Genomic DNA, 22,763 nt, shown 5'->3' with positions numbered 1-22,763 from the left:
TAATCGACATTTGTCAAGTGACAATTAGTTTTGTCCTAAATTATCATTTCTAATATTTTCCCAACACCAAAGTTAAACTGACTGGTCCATAATTGCTGGCTTTATCATTTTTTTTGAATAAAAAGTGTGACATTACAATTCTATAATTCTCGGGCACCAATACTGTATTCAACAATGATTGGAAGACAACAGGGCCTTTGCAATTTTACACAAGGTCAATTTTGAAGTTGCCACAACCGTCACTAAACCAAACATGAAAGATCTTGTGACAGGAGATTGTGAATTCAAAACCAATTCCAGGCTGCCAGCACCCAAACTAGACTCACCAATGCAGCAATTACAGTGTATTGAGTGGTGGATGAGTTCTACCTGCTGAATCAGGTGCTCAGGGTATCAATGCATGCTACGCTAAAATTGAATCTGACTGTTTGCAAAGAAAGGAGATACAACAAAGACTGATCCTGACCACCTCTGATGTCTACACTTGCTGCTAGGTGTCATTGGTGAACAATTAAGAGGGAACCGTGGATTATATCCAGCCCTGCCCTCACCAATTAGCGTCAGTGCATGACATTGAAATGACAATTTGTCAAACTGGTTGATAGTTAACTTGGCACAGATAGGTATTACATTTGAAACACATCAGTCTGGTTAGTTATATATTCTGGATTTTAGCCATGAGCATGTGTGCAAGTTTGCATACATTGAGCAATAAGCCAGGCATACTGAGCTATTCCACACAGGCAACTAATTTACAGAAGAGATAAAGAAGGTCTAGGATTAGAAATTCAAAGTGTATATGTAGTTCTCACATAAACACAGATCAATTCCCTATTTAGATATAAAAATCATTCTTGTTACAAATTCTATTCTATTCTAAAATCTGCTGCAAACCTTAAGAAAGTGGCATTTTATATTAAAATAATAATCACAACACAACCTTCTGAGAAGCCACTTGTGACGAGACATCAGACCATTAGAAAAGAAAAATCACAAGTTTGCTGTGACCATGTTCATTCTTATCCTTCAGACACAGAAACGTGCTGCAATACTTGGCATGGCCAACATGAGACTCCAGCCCCACACAATGTGGCCAATTCTGGATGGGCAAAGCATTGCCTTGCTAGAATTTCCCATATCCTCCAAGATCAAATTAAGCAAAATAGCTCTCACCTCTTTCAAATTTAGAGTATTGCAGCCTATAATTCTGCCAGTTTTTAGCTACATTTCCAAAATTAGGCTATTCACAACACTCATGTTAGCAAAGATCCATTTTAGAAAAAGATACACTTTGAATTCAATGCAGATGGTGAAACACAATTTATCTTTAGGATGGTTAGATTGGCATTTAAAGTACTATTACATACAAAATGGTGTACAAGATAGACATGCCTTAACTTTGCTGGTATGCTTACTACGTTCCTATCGTATAAATACCCTAAGTAAATACGACAAACATTCCTAATCTGTTACGTCCCCTGACCAAACAACAATTAAGATCTAAAGCAACACACATGGTGTGTACCAATAAGAACTAAGATCCTTGTTTATTTTCTATGTTAACCTTAAAGCAATATTGTACAATTCACTGGATTGACACTTCTGGCTGATCATGAGCTATACAATGAGAGATCCACTGGAGATTAATCAAGACAACAGTAAGACTCACCAACACAGATCCGTACAGCATGGATTTTGCAGTCATCTGCAAACAAATTACACCGGCTGTCCATTATACTTATGTTTGCTCATAGGCAATGGGCTTTTGAACTGGAACTTATTAAGAATCCAAAACAGTTAGGACTCCCTCTACAGGGGTTATACAAAGCAGCGTGAACAGAGCAAACTAGGGTCTGCCTTTATTAATCGAAACATCCTTACTGATCCAGGGAGCATCAAAACCAGACCAAGAAGTAAGTCAGAACATTTCATTCAATATTAAATCACATACAGAACTTGAAAGAAGACGAGAAAGGATGATGGATTAGGAGAAAGACATAAAAGAAATATTTTAAATATTGTATAAAATTGTAATTATTTTTAAAATTTCCAAAAATAGTTAGACATGAAGGAATTAAACTCCACCTTGCACTGCCAGAGAGTCTGTTTGGAAGTAATTAAGATTTAATTCACTATTAAAAATTCACTCATATTGGAACAGACAAGCCATACCTTCTGCTGGCATGTTTACTACATACCTATCACATAAATACCAAATCAATGTCAATTTATATGTTTCAACGCTGATTCTCTCGGAGAGATACTGGCTGAAATCTTCCATTCAATTGATGCCACAGTGATCATTGCACACAATGCTGCTTCTTTATCAAATTATCCTTCAAGCTGGGCCTTCCTAAGCCAGACTGAGGAGCAAATCATTGCTGAAGGGATGCAGCAGGAACTGGTAAAACTACACCCCCTTCAGATATTTCCAGCTCAGGTTACTCCTGGTAAAATAACCATGCTTACAGCATTCAGGTCAGTTTTTTTTGCCATTTATAAGGTTATTTTTAAAACTATTTTGATGATTAAGATACTTAATTTTTGTTACGAGTTTGTGATGATGTAAGAGTAAGTGAACATCATTAGGAGGGAGTTGGAGCTATTGATATTTGTCAGGGGTGTGTAAACTGTTTTTTTGGATTCTTCCTCGTTAGCTGTACTAGCAGTCACTTTCATGCACCTAAGGTTAACAGCTGGTGAAGGACGGGTAAATATTTGGGTAACAATATTGTACCCAGCCCAAGTCACTGCACTAAGTTCAACATCAGAGAAATTCTTGGACGTGTGTGAGCAACATAATTCTATCTTTTGTAAGTTTAAACTTCTTGAGTAGCGATTGTGCATGTACATGGGTCAGTTCTTCCCTGACTCACAATAACAGAAAAGTTCTCAATATTCACACTGCTGTCCTAGAGGATTTGCACTTTTGTTATTAAAGGATGTTGAAGGAACAAGGCAACTCAGACAGCAATGTTCTGATTTCCACATTTAACTGCAGAAGTTACTGTCCAATTTAATAACAGTGAACACTGCTGACTTTGCTATTGTTTCTACAACAGAATCTATGCTATTATGTATTATTGTGCACTCTACTCACTATCTGAAACAACAGACTATCCAAGTAATATAATAACTGGTGCTCGGATCGTTACCTTTCATGATTAAGATGCAGAAAGCAATGATTGGAATATTCAAGACATGTTGATCATAATTGTTGATTAATATCCATATATGGAAATCATAGAACAATCTAATTTAGCCAGGATTTAGTATCCATAATAACACTGGTAAAGGGATGAGCAGTGCTTGGTCTTTCTTCAAGTTACCACTTTGACTTGTGATCAATTTTCCAAGAACTGAGAATTTCCATTCACTCCAAGGACATAGAAATATGGAAAAGGTAGGATCTTGGGGAGTTCCAGCGGGAATAATATGTGGAGGAGAAAGAGAAACCATTGTTAGTGATGCTACAAATGGATAGTTAAACATGGAGCCAGCCAAGGGCGCTCTCATTGAGTTAGAGAGTGGTGAAGAGGCATTGGAGGAGAACGATATGTTCATCTACATTGAAAGCTGCAAAGAGTTCAAGGATGATGAAGAGGGTTAGCGCATCCAAACACAGAAGTTATAACTTCTAACTTTGACGGAGAATTTTTGGCATTTTGATGGAGTCAGATTCATGATTGGAGTGATTCAAATATGGAGTTAAAAATGACAGAAATGGGTTTGAGAAGATGGCAACATATTAAAAGAAAGGAAGTTGGTTTGAGTGTTGCAAGAATAGTAGATTTGGGGATGATTTTTTAAGGAGGTTGCAATGATGGTGATTTTGAAAAGTACCTGGGGGGAGAGAACCACTTACAATGTCAGAAACCTGAGATCCATTTGGAATGTAGGTGGTCAGTAGTACAGTTGAAAATGAATCAAGATAGCAAGCATAGAGTTGCATGGAATACGATAAGGTGGGAGAAGGCAGTTCAATGATCCCTGTCCTCAGAGTATGCCAAAACAATCTCTTTGACTTGTCAAGACCTGTAACTCCTCAATTTCTCTCTCTCTCTCTCTTCAAGTGTTTTTGAAATCCTTGCAGAACGCACAAGCACCTGGTTCATAAATTATAAGGTCTCTGACATAGGGTTAAAAGCTACAGCTTACAACAAGTAGTGAATGAAAATAAGTTGTTTTCTTCAGGCTTTAGACTTCTTTAACCACATAGGTAAGTAAACACATTCCTGTCTGGAGGTCTAATGGCTCTGACCATCTCATTCATATCCACAAGTTGTCCACTTACCTTGCAGCCAATCATGTAGCTGCTAGCAGGCAGAGGGCCTTTGCCATTCATAAATGATCACCAATCTGCAGACTAGTCAGCTATTTGTTGTTGTCTCTATCTCATTCTGTACACAATCCCTGGTGCCAGGTCGTCTGTAACTAAAATTTCCCTCACTGGTTGAACAAATAAGAAGTGTAACTTACAATAATTGCTGGCAGCTTGTTTTTAAAAAGTAGAGTGATCCCTTGGGTTTTGTTTCAAACAGTCTTTCACCCACATCACTCCGTAATCACAAATACAGGAAGGGAAACAGATAGAGTCTTCACAAGGAGGAAACAGCAAGTATGTCTAAAACTTAAGTAATAAGAAAGCTCACTGAGTTCCTTATACTGCTGGTTGGAGGTGACAACAGAGGAAGAAAGGAGATTGAAGGATGGTGATGATGAAGGATTAAAGCCAATTTTTACTGTGCTTGCCACAGGAAGAAGTGAGTAGCTTGGCAGAGCAGAAAAATCTGATAATGTCGAGAAGGGCCTGAGATCTGCTGATTTATGACAGATCCAGAGTTTGGTAGATATTCTCAAGTCTGTGCCGTTGAATGTGTTAAAAACCCTGTATTCCAATGCTTGAGACAGATCCCCAGAATTCCAAAGCAGTGGCTGGTTGACCAGGCAGGACCTGGATGGGAAGACCTGTCACTGATAACTGGGATTCTTCGCTCGCACAATGGTCCTGAAGTCCCAGTCATAACAGGTGGAGTAGTATTAGTTCAGAAGCTTGTGATCCTCTCTGGTTCTCTTCATGCCATTGCCTAGTGAGCCTCCAGCAATCTACCTGAATTCACTTGTGACTCTCCAAGGCTTTCTGCTACCAACCTGCTGCAGTCTAACCTGAAATAAATAATTTGTGTAGAGACCTTATTAGAAAAGGAAAAGATATTTAAACATTGTTATAGATTTACATATCAGGCAGGAAGCCAATCTGAGCTCTACACTTATTGTATTTGCTTCTTTAAATGTATTGGGGTTTTTTGCAGCTTTGAATCTCTGGCACATTGACAAATCTCATGCTGGACTTCGCCCGCTTTGTTTTGTTACCTTTCCTTTGATTTTAGCATGTTTGTAATTCACATGATAGTTGGCTCATAAATAAACAATGCCTCGCTGGATGTGACTATGAAAACACGATGACAGAAACTAGTAACAGAAATAACCTAATAACAAAAAGCTAAGTCAATATCTGTTTGGTTTTGTTGACTAAGAAGTTTGAAGTTCCGACAATGAGTTGTACCACACTTGAAATGGTAACTTTGTTTCTCTCTCCGCAGATGCTGCCAGCCCTGCTAAGTTTCTCTAACATTGCTTTTATTGCAGTATGTCTGAGGACCAGGGAGAGATAATGAGAACTGCAGATGCTGTAGAATCCGAGATAAAAAAGTGTGGAGCTGGATGAACACCGCAGGCCAAGCAGCATCTTAGGAGCAGCGTGCTAGTGGGTTTGAACAAAGGTGATTAATGGTGCATTCACAATCGTCACAGTAAGGTACACCTTTATAGCAAAGTTAAACTTAGGATTGTCACTGTCACCGTTGGCAGTCCCTTGCAGACCACGATGATTCTTCCACTCTCAGGGTGAGTCTGTAGGTGGCTATACAGACCAATGCAGCTTCCACAGGCTCTGACACACTAGGAGAAGAAGGTGGTCATGGGAAGTGGGGGGCAAGGTGTGGCAGCCTGCTCCTTATGCTGTTTTCACCTGGTTTCTGCTTTTTCCCAAAGGCAAGCCTCAAGGTTCTGATGCAGCAGGTCTAAGGAGAAGTCTGCTCCTAGTCCCTGTGTTGCTGCTGAGGTGTTGCTGCCTCTTCTTACCTTGGTTCTCATCAGATTAGTTCCAAGACAAAGCAGCAGAAGGGATGCTGACACATTGACCAATGACAAAAATCGGAAATCACACAACACCAGGTTACAGTCCAACAGGTTTATTTGAAATCACAAGCTTTCAGAGTGCTGCACCTGATGAAGGAGTAACGCTCTGAGAGCTTGTTGTTTCAAATAAACCTGTTGGGCTATAACCTAGTGTCATGTGACTTCTAACTTTGTCCAACCCAGTCCAATGCTGGCACCTTCACACTACAACAAATGGCAAGTGGAGATCAGGAGCACAGACCTCCAGTCATGAAAATGACCATCAGAGTAATGGAAGCGACCTCTCGGCCAGCAAAACCGTACTCAGAACAATTGTTGTGAGTGAAGAGTTTTCACTTTGGCAAGGAACCAAGCATAAATTTGCAGCGCTTAAGGATTCCCCCTGTCCCTGCCCCCAATGTCACTTTGACTTTTTCAATTCCCATTAAATTCTCATTTTGTCTACATGGCGAAGTTCCAAAAACACCCAGAAAAATCAGTACATCCACAGCCAAAGAATTGAATTGAATTGAACTAGCTTCGTTGCCACCTGTACTCAAATGGCACAACGTACAGCACCACCTTAGATACGAGTTACCGAGGTACAAATTCTTCAGTAAAGTCAATAAACAGCTAAATTTGCTGTTAGTTACATCAAATATCTAAATTGGCAACCCTTCTTTCCAAAGGGATTTCTTGCACACAGCTAAACTCATTACCAATTAAATAACATTCTGAAGCAGGCCCCCTAATGTTATTATTTTCAATACTCTGATCTGCCTCCACTACTTTCAAAATTCCTTGATCTCAAACTCACTCACATTTCAGCTTTAAAAGTAAAACTCCCCCTTCTGTGTCTCAGAAATAAAGTTTTATAATCTGATTGAAGAGATGCTCTGTTGCTTGCTATTTCCATGCAGGCTCATGATTCCTGGCACAATGTTGGGGTCAGTTAGCACGATGCAGAATGATGCCAACAGTGTGGGTTCAATTCCCACACTGGCTGAGATCTCCATGAAGTTCACACCTTGTCAACCTCACCCCTGGCCTCAGGCACAGTGACCCTCAGGTTAAACCAACATAAGTCATCTCTCCATAATGAGACAGGAGCCCTATGCGATTATGGTGACTTTGCCTTTGCACAATGCAGGATGTTTTGCGTAACTGGCTTTACACCAGCCTCAAGTTCTACTGCAAAAACCCATTAAAAGCCTGTAGGTAACCACAAGTGTAATAAAGACCGGTGCCTTTTTTTTTAAAATGCTGAGCACAGAACATAGACCAGGTTCTGTATGTCATAGTCCTTAATAAATTTTGATTTCTTTTGCACCTCCTTACTTAACTTTGTGTTTAACGTGTTCAGTACAATATAACTACACTGGAAGCCTTGTAATTTGTCTATTGATCAATTTGCTGGATCTTTCTGTTGTTTGTTGATTGTATATGTCTTCTGAGGTAGTGACAGCTAATATTAACTGACAGAACCAGTCACTTATTTCTACTTAGTTTCACCAGGATGTTTAGAAACTCATGTGATTTTATTGCTTCTTTACTGAAATCTAGTGATTATCTATTCAAATCTCCAGCTAAAGGCCAAAATTGTGTTCATGAATTCTTCAAGAACCATATGATGTAATTGAGCTCCCCATCATTCAGAATTAAGCCAAACACTTTGCAGTCTGGCAGAGTTTGTACCAATCAAAAATCATTTTTGTCACTTGGCCTCCAGTTATGGTTGACCAGCTATCAGTTTCTAAACAGTAAGGCTGCCTTAGTGAAAGTCATCGTTTCCTCTGGACTGATCAGAATCTGCGCTTGCTGCTTTATGTGGTACATTTGTTTCCTTGACATCAAATCTGCAACTCGCCCCGACAGACTTTACATTGTCATTAACCTCCAGAAAATGTTACATTCTTTTTCAAATTTAATACATTTAAAATGTGCAAGGTCAGTGGTTTATGAACCACGTCAGGAAGTCCATTACCCAAGTGTCACTATCTGTCAGTGTATTTAATCCAGTGGCAACATTGCTTTATTCCGATTTGTCATAAAGGCCCCAGGCTGACAGTCTGAGGCACACACTGAACTTTCAAAGGATGCCTGGTAAGCTATATATAAATGTTTCGCACAGTTACGTTTGTGGCATATGTACAAACACAGCATTTGCCTACAGCTACTGCTTCCCTCTTTGTTTTGATAGGTTGAATAATAAATTTTTAAAAATTGGACACTTTAAAATTGCATGTGGCTCTGCATCTGTTACAGGTTATGATACTTAATTCATCTCAAGACACCTGTGTTTCCTAATGCCCACTCTGTCCCTGTTTATTACATCTCTCACATTTCAAAATTATTCCAACCTTGCACAATTATGAAAGCTGACTCCTGCTAAACCCAAGATTCGCTACATCCATTTTTAATAAAAGAATTAACAGGAGATGTGTGATACTAATTATTAGAAACATGGTATTGGACCAAGTCCAAAGTGACTGAATTAATTTTAAAACACATAAATTAATAGTAGACATTATCTTTTATGGTGGGAATATGGAATATTTAATTTAAAACACACTTCTCTACTAATGGAATACACATCCTGAATAAGAGTATTATGTAATTGTAGTTCTTTTGTTAGATGAGTGTTCTGTGCAGTGTTATATATCATCACCTTCACAGACTGAACCTGAATGTCATGCATAAATTTAACAAATGTGCAATTATTACAGATTGCTCCTGATCGGCACACTTTCCTTCAGGCATGCAACTCTGATAACCAACTTTCCTGGTGTGTTCTTTCAAAATAATGGTTTAGTTTTGTTGTTGTGTTACAAAAGAGTCCTGTAATCTAACTGAAACATGAATTTACAAATTGACAGTCCACCTGCAACTCTCGAAATAAGAGCTCAACCATCCTAGGTGCTGACTGTTAAAGGCAACAAAGGATTTGCAAAGAGCCAGAACTTGCTCAAGATGCAAGTGACCTGTGGTGCTACACTCCAGTGTTGATGGCAAAGAACAATCTTGCGACTGGGAATGTTCAAAGAAATGCATGTCTGGCTCCATAAACATTAAGCATTTTGTGGTTAAAACAGTATTTCACATTATGCTTACACTGCCATCTAAAGCCTCAATTTAGAGCAAAGCCAACAACTGAAATGACTTGAAACATATTTCTCACACTTTCCTGATATTAAGTTAACTTATAGTGGAAGCTATTCTATACCAAGATATTTGTTCTTATTGTTAGAAGGAGTAGCCATAAGGAAGTCTTACACATTATTAGTGGAAATATATAATTCAAGGTTGAGAGGAGCTTTGATAGAAATGTCCAAAATTATGAATAGTTTTGGTGGAGAATATGAGGAGAAACTGTTGCAAATGACATAAAAGTTGACAAGTAACTAGAGAATGCAAATTTAAAGTATTTGTCAAAAGTACCAAAGATGACATGAGGAAACATTTTTGCACATGCTGTGTTGTAGTGATCCAGAATGCACAGTGAAAAGGGGAGTCGGAAGTAGATTCAACAGCAATGTGTGGAAGAGAATTGTATAAAAACTGACAGGGCTATCAGGGAAAGCAGGGCAGAGAGGTCAGTTATAAAGTCCTTTTAAAAACAAGTGTAGTTGAGATGGTCTGCACAATCATCTTGTGCATTGTAACAATCTATCATTCTTAAAGTGACAGGTTTAAAGCTCACCTGATTTATATACACATCATTGTGAAGTCGTAATACCTGCTTAGCATAATTGTACACATCCTAGGAGAGGATTTTCACTTTAACTGCCTAGACCTTCAGTATTGACTGAGTTGGGTGGACAACAGAAAGGAAAACTCGATGGCGCTGTTTCTGAACTCACCAGAATTACCTCTCATTTATTAGAATGGAAGGAAAGTCTGACAGTTTCAACTATCAGGACATGGTGGTATGTAAATTAACAGGGTATGATATGTTCCTTTTTACTCACAATAAACTGAAATAGCAATGTGTATTCAAAAGCATGAACAGCAAACATTCAAATCAATAATCAGCCACAATGTGCCTTATTAGTGTCAGTCATTTGGTAACGCTGACAGTAAAGACTTACAGTTACTTTAATCTCCAATGGCCTTTTATAATTAATGTACCTGGATGTTGGTTTCCTCAACTTCTTGGAACTCCCTTCCTAGCAGCGCTGCAGGGGGTGTGCCTACAGCACATGGGCAGCAGTGGTACAGAAAGGTGGCTCACCTTTCCAAATACAATGTGTTGTTTTCACATGTTATCAATGGCAAATGAATTGATAGCAAGTGCTGGCATTTCCAATGATGTGCACACTCCATTGACTAATAGATAAAAATAATCAAATAACGTCACTTGAAGAATCATTGAAAAGCACCAAAAGTAGCCATTCAGACCATTTTAACTGCGTCTGCTTTTTGTAGAGTTCTGTAATTAGTCTCACTCTTGCTTTGCCCCATAGCCATGTTAAACCTTTTCATGAAAGTTTTTATCTAATTCTCTATCAAAAGTTAATGAGCACTGATATTTGTAAATCTACTACAGCAAATTTCTGAGAATCCTAGTAATGTACAAACATTAGTATTCCTTCCAGGTCCATAATACTCTGAAATCTCTGTATTCTTCAATTCTGGCCGATTCTACCTTCCTGACTTTCCTTGCTCCACATGTGACAAATGTGCCTGCAGCTGCATCTGTCCGAAACTCTGGAATGCCTTTCTTTAAACTTTTCCACACTCTATGCTCCATTAAAATGAGTATATAAAACCTGCCACTTTGACTAAATGTTTAATTATCTATCCCAATGTCTCATGTAACTCCATTGAGTTTGGATGAATAACTCTCCTGTAAAGCACATTGGAACATTTTATTATGGTAAAGATGCTTGAAAGGTATACATTTATGTTGTTCCCAAAGAATAACAAACAAGATAGTCCTAAAGACTTCTACAGTATTCACCACATTTATCATTTTGATGGGAATAATAAGTGATTAATCAAACAACTCACTGTTTGAGGTCTAACCACATATCATCTTAAACTACGTTACAAGTTCAATTAGATATAAACCTTTTCATAATTTTAAGTCATAGAGCCCACAAACTTGGGCAAATGTTAAAATTAGTTTTAATTTGAACAAAATCATTTTGAATTTCCAATGATGCCTATAATGTTGGTCCTCTTGGGATGAGTTTAGAATCAGAGAATCCTGACAGCATGGAAGAATGCCACTCTGCCCATCAAGTTCACACCATCCATCTGAAAGGCATCCCATCCAGATTCACCTCCTGAATTTCCCATGGCTAATCCACACATCTTTGTGGGAGGAAACCAGAGGACATGGAATATGTAAACTCCACACTGACAGTCACCGAAAGCTGGAATTGAACCTGGATCCCTGGTACTGTGAGGCAGCAATGCCAGCCACTGAGCCATCACGCTGCCCAGGTTAGTTTTAAACTGTTTTCTGAATGATCGTAAGTTCTGGGAATGCACTTCTGTTCCTTGAGAATTATGTTATTTCTCATTGCATTTGCACAACAGTCAAGTAAAAGCTATGGGAAAGCCTAATTTAAATTTACAATGCATTGTTAATGCTGAAAATAATCTAACGAATTCCCAAGAGAATGGAAGCTGAGCTGAATGAGAATAGAAAGGGTGGGGGCTGCAGGTTAACCAAAAGCAGCCAGTGAGAGGGTTTTAAAATGATGAAACAAAGATAGAGATGTTTATGAAGGAAATCACAGTGTTTGGAATTTGAGAAGCTAAACAAATGGCTATTAGTAGTGGAGAAATGGGAGTGTGAGGTACACAAAGATGATAATGGGAAGATATGAGTTTTGTTTCAAGATGATAATGGGATGGAGGAAGCTACAGTGATGTGGAAGGCCTTTAAATTTCAGTTGTTGGAGAACAGGAAGCTATTGGCCTGTATTTGCCAATTGCCCAGAAACTTTTCAATGGGCCTGCTGGCAGAGATTTCTGATCCACTGTGGCAATCTGTATAGGGAATCTGTGAACAAGACAAAAAAACAGCAAGGCTCTTCAAATGGTCAGATTTAAGAATTCTCACGTAGATATATAAAGGTTCAAACAGGTATTAAAAAATAGTTTTAAAAAAATCACATCGTATAATGTAAAATAATTAATTAATTAACAATTGAAATTGAAAACTGGTCACAGAAATGGTGACCATGAAACTACAGTCTATTGTAAAAAAAACCATCTGATTGACGAAAAACAGATATGCTGTTCTTAACAAGTCAAGATTCCGTGTGACCCAAAACCCATAACAATGTGATTGATTCTTATATGCCCACTGAAATGGCAGGCCATGCAGTTGTATAAAGCCACAGCAAAAATATAAAGCCAGATGCAAAACTGTCATCAAACGAGGCTTCAGAATTGACAATCCCAATTCCAGTCCTGCTACACTCTGCTGATTAACTTCCTGGAATTGCACCAACGTTAGGAGAGCTATCTCACAAATTAGGCAAGCAACAGCCTAGCATAATTCTACTCACTGAGCCACAATGTATGGCCAATGTCCTGGACAGAATCATCACAATCCATGGATAAATCCTTTCCTACTGGCAGATCAGAAATAACAGAGGTGGTGGTACCATAGTATACAGTTGGAGTGCTGTTGAATTGGGAGTCCTCAACAATAAATCTGACCTCCAAGAAATCTCATGAATTCAAATAAAACATGAACAAGTAAACCTTCTACTAATTACCACCTACCATTCTCCCCCAGCTGGTCAATGAGTATTAATCTATGTTGAACATCACTTGGAGGAAGTGTTGGCAAGAGCACAGCATGTACTCTGGGCAGGGAACTTCAAAATCCAAAGAAGACTGAATTAGCCAAATTGTGAAGAACATATCTGCCTATCTGGGTTTGCAGCAGTTTGTGAGGGTATCAACTAGAGGGAAAAACCTCACCAATCTACCTGTCACAGCTGTATCTATCCATGACAGTGTAGGTAGTGTCATCTTTATGTTTAGGATACCTTCCATTGTGTAGCATGGCACTGACATCATGCCAATAGTGATAAATTCAATGCATATCTAGTGACACAAAACGGACCAAACTTGAGACATTTTGGTCTATCAGCGGCAGGTGCAGAATTGTCTTCAACCAGAACTTGTCACATTGTGAATAGGAATACACCCCACTTTAGCAGTGCCCTCAAACCAGGGTTCATTACTGCTTCCACAGATAGTACAGAAGAGTATGCCAATCAAAACATAGTGAACAACTAAAAATGAAGTAAAAGCCTGGTGAACCTGTAATGTGGGACTGTTTGCATGCCGAGCAGCAGAAGCAACATGCAATACACAAAGACACACTAAAGAATAACCTTTAAGTTCACCAGCCTGGCCACATGCAGCCATGAATGGTGTTAGCCTGTTTTCCTAATTGACCTGTTCAGAGATGTTATTACACCCCTGCAACAGGTTGAACTTGAACCCAGGTGTCTTTGTCCAGAAATAGGGACACTACCACTGTGCCCAAAGAGGGCTTAATGCTCGATCCATTTAGGCTTCTTGCTGAACTCCCCAGCATCAAACATACCAAAACTTCAGCTAATTCAGTTCACTCTAAGTCATATCAAAAACAGTTGCAGACACTGGAATATTCTCCCTGACAACATTTTCAAAATAGTACAAAAGAATTCAACTCCAGAACCGGCTTTGCCCAAGCCAGCTGATCCAGTACTGCCACAATACTGGCACCTATCTGAAAATGTGGAAAATTGCATCTACATAATACAGCACAAATCCAACTTAGATATTTAATACCCCATCAACCTCCTGTTGATCATAAGCAAAGTCATGGAAGAGGTTTTCAACAGTGTCACCACTTAGGCAAAGATAACCTGCTTGTTGACATTAAGGTTGTGCTCCTTATCATTCTAACTTCATCACAGCTTTGGTTCAAAATGGATAAAGAGATAAACGTTCCAGTGGAAGAAGTTCCAGTATTTCCAGTCTACTTTTATATTTCAAACCCTCCAATCCTGGCAACATCCTAGTAAATCTTTTCTGCACCCTCTCCAGTTTACTAATATGCTTTCTATAACAGGGTGACCAGAACTACACACAGTACTCGAGAAGATGCCTCACCAGCATTCTGTGCAAGCTCAACATTATATCCCAACTCCTATATTCAAAACATCTGAGCAACGAAGACAAGTGTGCCAACTGCCTTTTTAACCACCCTGTCTACCTGTGACATGAATTTCAAAGAACTATGTACCTGAACCACATAGTTTCTCTGTTCTACAACACTGCACAGGGCCCTGGGTATACATTAATTATACAAGTCCTGCCGTTACTTGTTTTACCAAAATGCAACACGTTATATTTATCCAAATTAAACTCCATCTGCCCCTCCTCAGCCCATTGACCTAATTAATCAAGATTTCTTTGTAATTTTAGATGACTTTCTTCACTATATCACAAATTTTGTTATCATCTGTAAACTTACCAACCATGTCTCCGATATTCTCATCCAAATCATTTGTATAAATGACAAACAAGAGTGGATCCAGCACCGATCCCTATGGAACTTCACTGGCCATAGGTCTCCAGTCCGAAAAACAACCCTCCACCATCACCCTCTGTTTCCTGCCATAAAGTCAATTTTGTATCCAATTGGCAAGCTCACCCTGAATCCCATGTGATCTAACTACTAGTTAGTCCACCATGTGGAATCCTGTCAAAGGCTTAAGTCCAAGTGAATTACGTCTGCTGTTCTGCCCTCACCAACTTTTTTGGTTACTTCCTTACAAAACTCAATCACGTTTGTGAGACATTATTTCCCTGGCATAAAATGATGACTGTCCCAAATCATTTCTTGCCTCTCCAAATGCATCTAAATCCCATCTTTCAGCATCACCCATAACAAAGTGCCCATCACTAATGTCAGATTCTCTGGTATATAGTTGCCAGGCTCCTCTTTACAGCCTTTCTTCAACAATGGCACAACATTAGGCACTCTCCAGTCTGCAGGCATTTCACCTATGCTTATAGATGATACAAATGTTTCTGGTAGGGGCTCCACAATTTCCTCCCTAACTTCTCACAATGTTTTGGGATAGGTATGATCAGGCCTTGAAGATTTATCTACCTTCTATTTATTTTCTCAGACCTCAAATGCCTTGTCTCATATTCTAATATCAGTGGTGGCATTGATATTTCTTGGGGCTGTAGGAGATGGGTGGATTCTTCGAAGCGAACAGTTCACTGATAGCTCTTTCCCCTCTGAGTCTTAAGGTTGTGGGATTTAACTACCCTTCCAAAGTCTTGAACATAACCTGTAGACTATCACCTGCCTGCTGTTGGAGCACTGCAATGTCCAAGAAGCTATCAAAGCATTGATTTACTGCCCCATCAGGTGATGTATAAAAAGACTCATGTCACTATTAGAAGAGGGATAGGGAAGTTTATCCAAGTGTACCAACCAATATGTATCCCGAAACCAGACTAAGGGGTTATTTCTCCCATTGCTGTTTATTGGGCCTTGCTATTGTTGATGTGTTTAAAACTGGAACTACGGTTCATTTGTTGTAAATGTTTACCTAAATGCAGGACTTTAGCTTTCACGGTCACGCTTTTCTGTCCTTCAGAAAAAGAAAGGTATAAATTCAGGCGCAGCGATCAGCATTCCGACCAGTCGACAGTTCGGTGCCGCAGGGAGTTGGGCAAAAGGAAACGGGATAAGTGAACAATTCCCAGAGAGTGCAGGCTGACCGAGCTTGGAATGATTGCTTTGAATGCAGCCTCGAGTCTTAATGTACGCTCTGTGCGGCTACATACAATGTGCTGAACCAAATAACGAAGGGTGAATCTAAAGTCTTGAACTCGATCCTCTGGACAGATTCCGACTTGGTAATCAACCCAGATTCTTTCAGATTGGCAAGACAGTGACACCTTGGTGATGTCACATTCACTCAAGGTTAATATTTTACAAGAACCATGAGATTTGCTTTACTGCATGAGGTTATAATCTGACCAGTAATAACATCGTGGTCTTTCTGAACTGTTTTGTTTTTGCTTTGTTTGTTTAATCCCTGGGCACGGTGCTCAGAGAAATGGGGACATGCAGTACACACTCGAAACTCCACGTTGGGCCCATCTTAACAGAGCCTGCTCCCCGGGATCTAGATCTGCAGGCAATCCAGATATAAATGCTATGGTGTTAATTCTAGGCAAACTACTCGACAGTGACGCGTGTGTACAGCAAACTGGGAGAAGGTGGTGTGTCAACTTAATGCAATGAAGACTTCAAGCTGGAGAGCATTTATGAATGATGTGCTACCTGAAACCTGAGATCACAGCTCGCACATTTGAAACAAGATAGTAGCTGCCTTTTCCTGTTATTCTCAAGGCCTGGAAATCACATCCCTCCGGGATAGTATTCCATTGAAAGTTGGTGGGAATCGGATATGATTAAATGAAACATTCTGTTTTTTTAAGCCATAATTGTAGTGTTAAGCCAATCAGTCTATCGAAGAAAAGGCAACAGGCAGAATAATCCTCGACTGGGCAGTAATATTTGCATTAAAATTTAGTTTAATAGCTGTGTCAATGAGAAATGTTTATAAATTGTTGTATGGCCGGTGTGTTAAAACAATCGCACAAAAGCGCGTTGACATTCTGCAGCAATGTAACACAGAAAGGGGAACCAGAAAACCGAGAGAGCAAGCAGAACAGTCATATGGTCTGACTTGGGGCACTTTTCAGAATCCAGGTCTTATTCTTCCGGCGTCTGAAATCCAAAAAAAAACACAGCAATTGTAAACAGCAACATTCAAGTGGGGCGCTCCAATATTATTCCCCATTAAGTGTCAAAATGAGTTAGAAAGTGTCAAAGACTCCACACAGCTTGAGCTATGACATCGAGGGTTTCTTTTACCTGTTCGCCGAGCTGGCTACGCCATTGCCGGATGCGGAGGAGGAGCTGGCCGTGGTGCTGAATCGCCCTCAGACTGATCGAAGCTGCCCGCACTGCGAGCCCACGCCAGGGCCAGCCTCTCCCCCCAGCCGTTTCGCTGCACACGGGAACTGTTCCAGCTCGGTTGCCAAATCCAAGCGACACTCAGGAGCTGTACATCCGGAGAGCGAAGCTTTCTGTTCACACTCGGTCCGTTTAACACTCGACCCAACAGAGCAGAGTTGAAAGGAGGGAGTTTGGGGGCGGGGTCGAGGGGGGAAGAGGTTAAAACATGAGCCTGTTTTAAAAGCACCTCGGTTAAATAGAGACTGCCGGTAATGTGTCCTGTGGTGTTGTCAGTGTCGTGTGTCTGTGAGGGGGAAGAAGGGAATGTTTTATTCACCATAGACAGACATTCAGTGATTTATTGGATAACACACGAACAACTTCACTGTTAACAAAGTCCAAGACTGGAGTGATTTTATCAAAGATGTCGGCGTGTTAAATGTAATAAAACATCTTACGTGTCTACTGGAAGGAAAATGATTAAATTAAGTAACATTATAACTAACGCCAAAGAACCATTAAAGAAAGACATGCTAGAATTATGAATGCGTGATAGGGAATGGAGCTTTGATACGAAATTGATATATCCATTAACGCCAGGGTGGCCATTAGTCACATTCCTGAAATTTTGACAGTACAGTATTGGTTCTATTTGAGAAGACTCGACTATTTCTTTCATCAATGTGCAGTTTTGCTCGGAATTTTACATCAAATTGCATGTCTACCACCCTCTTGACTAATCCAATTATATCCAGTTTTCAGCCATGTACTGAAAACTATGAAGTAGGTGAATTTGTTTTTTTCCCCAAGCATAAAGTGAATGCTACAAGCAACCCATTCTCTTACAAACAAGGTGGGTCAATTTCATACGGAATGTTACTGGCAAGTAAATCTCGGGAATGATAACTTCTTTTCCACACTATTCATACTGGGGCCTCAAGAGTGAAGGCGGTGCACTCCATGTTGCATGCTATTGGAAAATAAAATTGGAATCCGGTTTCATTTTGAGAAGTCAGCTTAATTCCGCGGTGACAGTCGCGCCTCGGAGTCAGGAGCTATGTAGATTCCCCAGCTGCTCTAGAGATTTGAAGACGATATCTAAGCTGGTACTTCAGCGCCGTCGCTAAGCCAATGCCTCACTACAGGAGGTACAGTCTTTCAGATGAGATGTAAAACGGAAGCCCGAGGCCCCGACTGCCGTTTCGCGTGGAAGCAAAAAATTCCATTACCACTGTTGGAATAAGTGCAGAGAAGCAAATATCCATCACCCAATATAATTAAAACTGATTAGATAATCATTATCTCATTAGCGTTCATGAGGGCCCTACTGTGTACAAAGTGGCTGTTGTAGGTTTTTTAAAAAAATCAACCTGGAAACGTGAAAGGCACTCTTATAAATGCAAACTCTTCTTAAATGTATAAACACAGAATGAACAATTGTTAAAGCTAGTTCAATTTAATGGCTCTGATGTGAATACTTTCCCCAGGTTCTAGCTTGTAGACAAACTAATACAACCATCTAGTATTTATGTAAAATAAACTTCATTGAGGGCACAAATGTCATGCCTAGCTGTAAACTATAATGATTCCTTCTTTTAAAGAATGTAATTCCTCTAAACACACGAAACTAACATGCTGAGTGTGATCAGCTTGTCTTTTTAGCCTGCTTACGTACCCACATTCCCCTCTCAAGGCATCATGGTCGTCATCAGCCCAATGATGTGTGCACAGATGTTAAATACGTCAATTTAACAGTTTTTGGAAACCATCTTGAATCATTGTGATCCATAGGTGAGGGAAGGAGTCACTAAAGAAGATCACTTAAGATTCCTTGCAGCACGGCTCTACTAATAGATGCCAGGCTAATAACTCTGCTGTTCGCTATCTATTTCGTCCCCCGTTTTGAATGGAACTGGGTGTGTTGTCATCCAATCTAAAGTAATTATTTTTGTTTCTTTTGATCATTTTTTTAAAAAAAAACATACTTTGATATTATCTGGATGTAGAGTTCCATCCATTGTGAGCTTTTCAAGATCAAGAAAAGATTATTTTGATATTAATAATACTCATCAAAACTAAGGATCCTCCCTCCTCTGAAAGATAAGCAACTTCTACAAGCTTCTTGGCTAAAGCAAAATGCTTAGATTGAGTTTAATTCTTACCTGCTGGATCTTGTAGTTGGCATATACTGCCTTATTGACATTCTGAATTCTGCATAGCTGACAAAGTTCTGCTTTACTGCCACTATTATATACCATCTTTTCCTGAGACCCCTTAGCTAACCGCATGACAGTTTTTTGTCTGATCAGTATGCAATATTCTTCCTCTACTCCTATGAATTAATGGTGAAAAATGCTTTGTTATTAATTCCTCTGGTGATAAAATTTTGTTTAATCTCGGTTCTTGTGGCTTCCAGTTGTTTCTGAATCCCTGTAGCCTGGGAAAAGATTACCAAAAAACGTTATGATGTCAATTTAATGATACCATGTTAAAATAAGCTTATTAAGTTTTCAGGTTAAACAACAGCAACAAACACAAGCAACGATCTACAGTTTAATACAGGACATATACTTCCCTTATTGTGTTTGAATAGGGAGCCAGCGACTTCTCCTTGCAGCGTTTGGTCGTTGTGCTCCTTTCGCTCCCTTCCTACTCTTTCTTGCCTTGTTTTCTGATCTAGCATCTAGAGGCAAAGTCAGGTTTTCATGTCCATTTGACACCACCTCAACCCATACTCATCAGCCCCATCTTGGAGTATATATTCCAGGATCAACCAGGTATCTTTCACATAGGCACAACCCCATTGCAAGAGAAATAATTGCTTGGTAGTAAAGAATTTAAACGTTAGTAAGAGGCATCAGAATGTCAAAGCTTTTCATATTGTACTTAATAGGACTCAAGAAACCAGACTCAGTAAAAGGGACATCAATTTATAGAGTCTTCAAATTGTTTAGGCTATCATTGGCATGGGCATGAAGCAAGAAGTGTTAACTGTCAATCTTAGTTCTCAGACCAGGCAGATGGACTTTGGTTAGTCTTCCATGGAAATACAGCAGACACTGACAAACTCCATGACCCCTTTCTTCTCTCACTGTTAAAGACAGATTCCTTTTGCCCACATATGGTCTATTCTCTAGAATATGGACATAACTGACAAGGTTAACATTTATCACCCATTTGTAAGATGTCTTAAAGTGGTGTTGGTTTTTCTTCTTGAACTGCTATGTATACCAGCTTATTGAACTGAATGCCTTGTTAGTAAATGATAGGGACAGTTACGAGCTCAGCTTCATGATGTGGAATGGGAACAGCCTAAGCAGACCTTGGAAGCACAGAGATCTTCATTCTCTAAAGGGCCATTATGAAATAGTTGGGTTTGTAAGATATTCTGACATTTTCACTTTCGAGAAAATAAATCAAAATTTGCAATTTCAATGGTGGGAATGCATCTTACAAAATAACATTATTTGAGCCATTCAAGTTTTAAGGATGGAAAATATTACTTTCATATTTGGAATCCACTGAGAAGACAACCTCCTTATTGCACAAAGTGAATAAAGAAGAAAATCAATTATATAATCAACACATGTCGCAAGAATGACAGAGAAACCAGGGATAAGTATAATCTTGATACAAGCTGAGTAGAAATTTTGCCACAAAGTCTAAGAGCAAAGTGTTCCTAGGCCCCAAACAATATTGGCTATGGTAAGAGATTTGGGAGAATTGCATGATAGTAAGGTCTTTCTCAGCATTGAGACTACGAAGTTTCATTTTCCAACTAAGTTTGAGAGGAGAACTTCATTATGGAGCAATGAGAAGTCTATTAAATGGTGATTATCACTTGTAACTTCCCTCATTACTACTTCAGCTTACATCATCATTACACATGGTCCCATTCCACCACCTGCTGGGTAGAAGCCTGATGCCGGGAATTCATGACAAGACAGCATGGTGGCTCAGTGGTTAACCCTGCTGCCTTACAGTGCCAGCAATCTGGGTTCAGTCCCAGCCTTGAGTGACTGCCTGTGTGGCGTTTGCACATGCTGCCCACATCTGTCAGGGTTTTCTCTGGCTGCTCAGGTTTCCTACCACAATCCAAAAATAGAAGTGTGCAGGCTACATGGATTGGCCATGGCAAATGTAGGGTTACAGGGGTGGGGTGAGACTGGGCAGGATGCTGTCTGGAGGTTTGTTGTGGACTTATTGAGCTGAATGGCCTCCCCCCTCCCCCCCAACACTGTAGAAATTCTATGAAAGCCAGGAGTGCATACCTGGCAACAGTTCACCACTTGCTTACTGAATCTCCACCTTAAAACACCTGACACCAACATCCCAGGCACACTCCATGTGCAGAAACTGTATGCAACCTATATCCAGACGCTGGCATTCATAACGTGTCAGCCTCTCTAGGAACTCCCGAAGGGTTGGTCAGTCAAGGAGGGGCCTCCAATATCACTCTGGGTGCTTAAGCATAGGTTTGGCAAACTGACTGACTATCAGAAAGAGACAGTCTGTAGCTCTGCTGTCTGGGAGTCCACCACCATCAGCTCCAGGGGTCCAGTGATACTAGTTTGGGACATCAGGGAACACAGAACAGTACAAATGTTAGTCAATTTGGTCACTCATTGTTCAGGCTGTCTGGCTAAAGGGATGGGACACAGTCAGTTCTAAGCATTAGCCTGCTAAAAGTCAAGGAGTGGTTAGCAGGGGCCACCTTTGGTGAACTAAATTGTAGGGATTGGAATCAAAATGTTGGGATTGGAATCAAAATGTTGGGATGCAGAGGGAAGGGACAATGCTAAAGACGACAATTTAATATATTAAAGGGAGGCAAGTTTACAGTGAAAGACGAGAAAAGGAGTCATCAATGGTAAACAGCACTCTGGTTTCCATGGGTGGACAGTGAACTACCAAAGCTGGCATGCTTCTTCATATGCATGGGACTGAAGGGTAAAGTGAGTAAAGGGAGGTTTAGACCAGTTGGATGGGGAGTTGGTGAGATTGGAAAGCTATTGGTTTGTTGGGGAGAGTTACCAGAAAGGGGATAGTTTCATTACGATGTAGAGGTTGGGTCTGAGATTAAACTGTTCGAGGAGCAGCCACTGTTGATTGCCACTACGTTGTGAATAACATCTGCAAGATGGAGATTAAAATGGCCAAGACCACAGCCAGAGTGGACAGGTGACAGTCCCTCACAGTGCAACAACATTACAAAGACACCCTTATGCTAAAGCTGAAATTGATCTGTAGGTAATGCATGCTTTGTGAACTTTAGGCATCAGCCTACTATCAGCAGTCCAAATCCTGTCCCAAGCACTGCTGATTCTAGCACCCAAGATAAAAAAACAAATCCCACTAATCTCTGTGGAGTAGCATCAATGTTGATCAACCTGGAAAGATGGTGCAGGAGCTGCTCAGTTCACACCTTGCAGCATGGAACAAAGTGTAGGGATAAGACTGTGTGGGGTTGGTCACTCCAAAGTTGCAGTTGCAGCCAGACAAAAAGTTGCAATGACAGCTGATGGTGAAAAGCAAACATAATAAAGAAATGTGAAGACATATTTATGATCAGAGA

The 22,763-nt window shown here is 40.0% G+C and overlaps 1 protein-coding gene across 1 annotated transcript in view; it reads right to left on the bottom strand.

The window, feature by feature from the left end:
* Positions 1-18,885, bottom strand: part of LOC125461078 (metabotropic glutamate receptor 8) — a 384,941-nt gene extending 366,056 nt beyond the window's left edge. The window contains exon 1 of the mRNA XM_048549441.2: positions 17,105-18,885. The gene's annotated coding sequence lies outside the window, so the exon portion shown is untranslated. The remainder of the gene's footprint in view (positions 1-17,104) is intronic.
* Between the last annotated feature and the right edge of the window lie 3,878 nt (positions 18,886-22,763).

Source organism: Stegostoma tigrinum, chromosome 18 (genome assembly GCF_030684315.1).
Source record: "Stegostoma tigrinum isolate sSteTig4 chromosome 18, sSteTig4.hap1, whole genome shotgun sequence".
NCBI lineage: Eukaryota > Metazoa > Chordata > Chondrichthyes > Orectolobiformes > Stegostomatidae > Stegostoma > Stegostoma tigrinum.
This window is presented reverse-complemented; position numbering and strand designations above follow the sequence as displayed.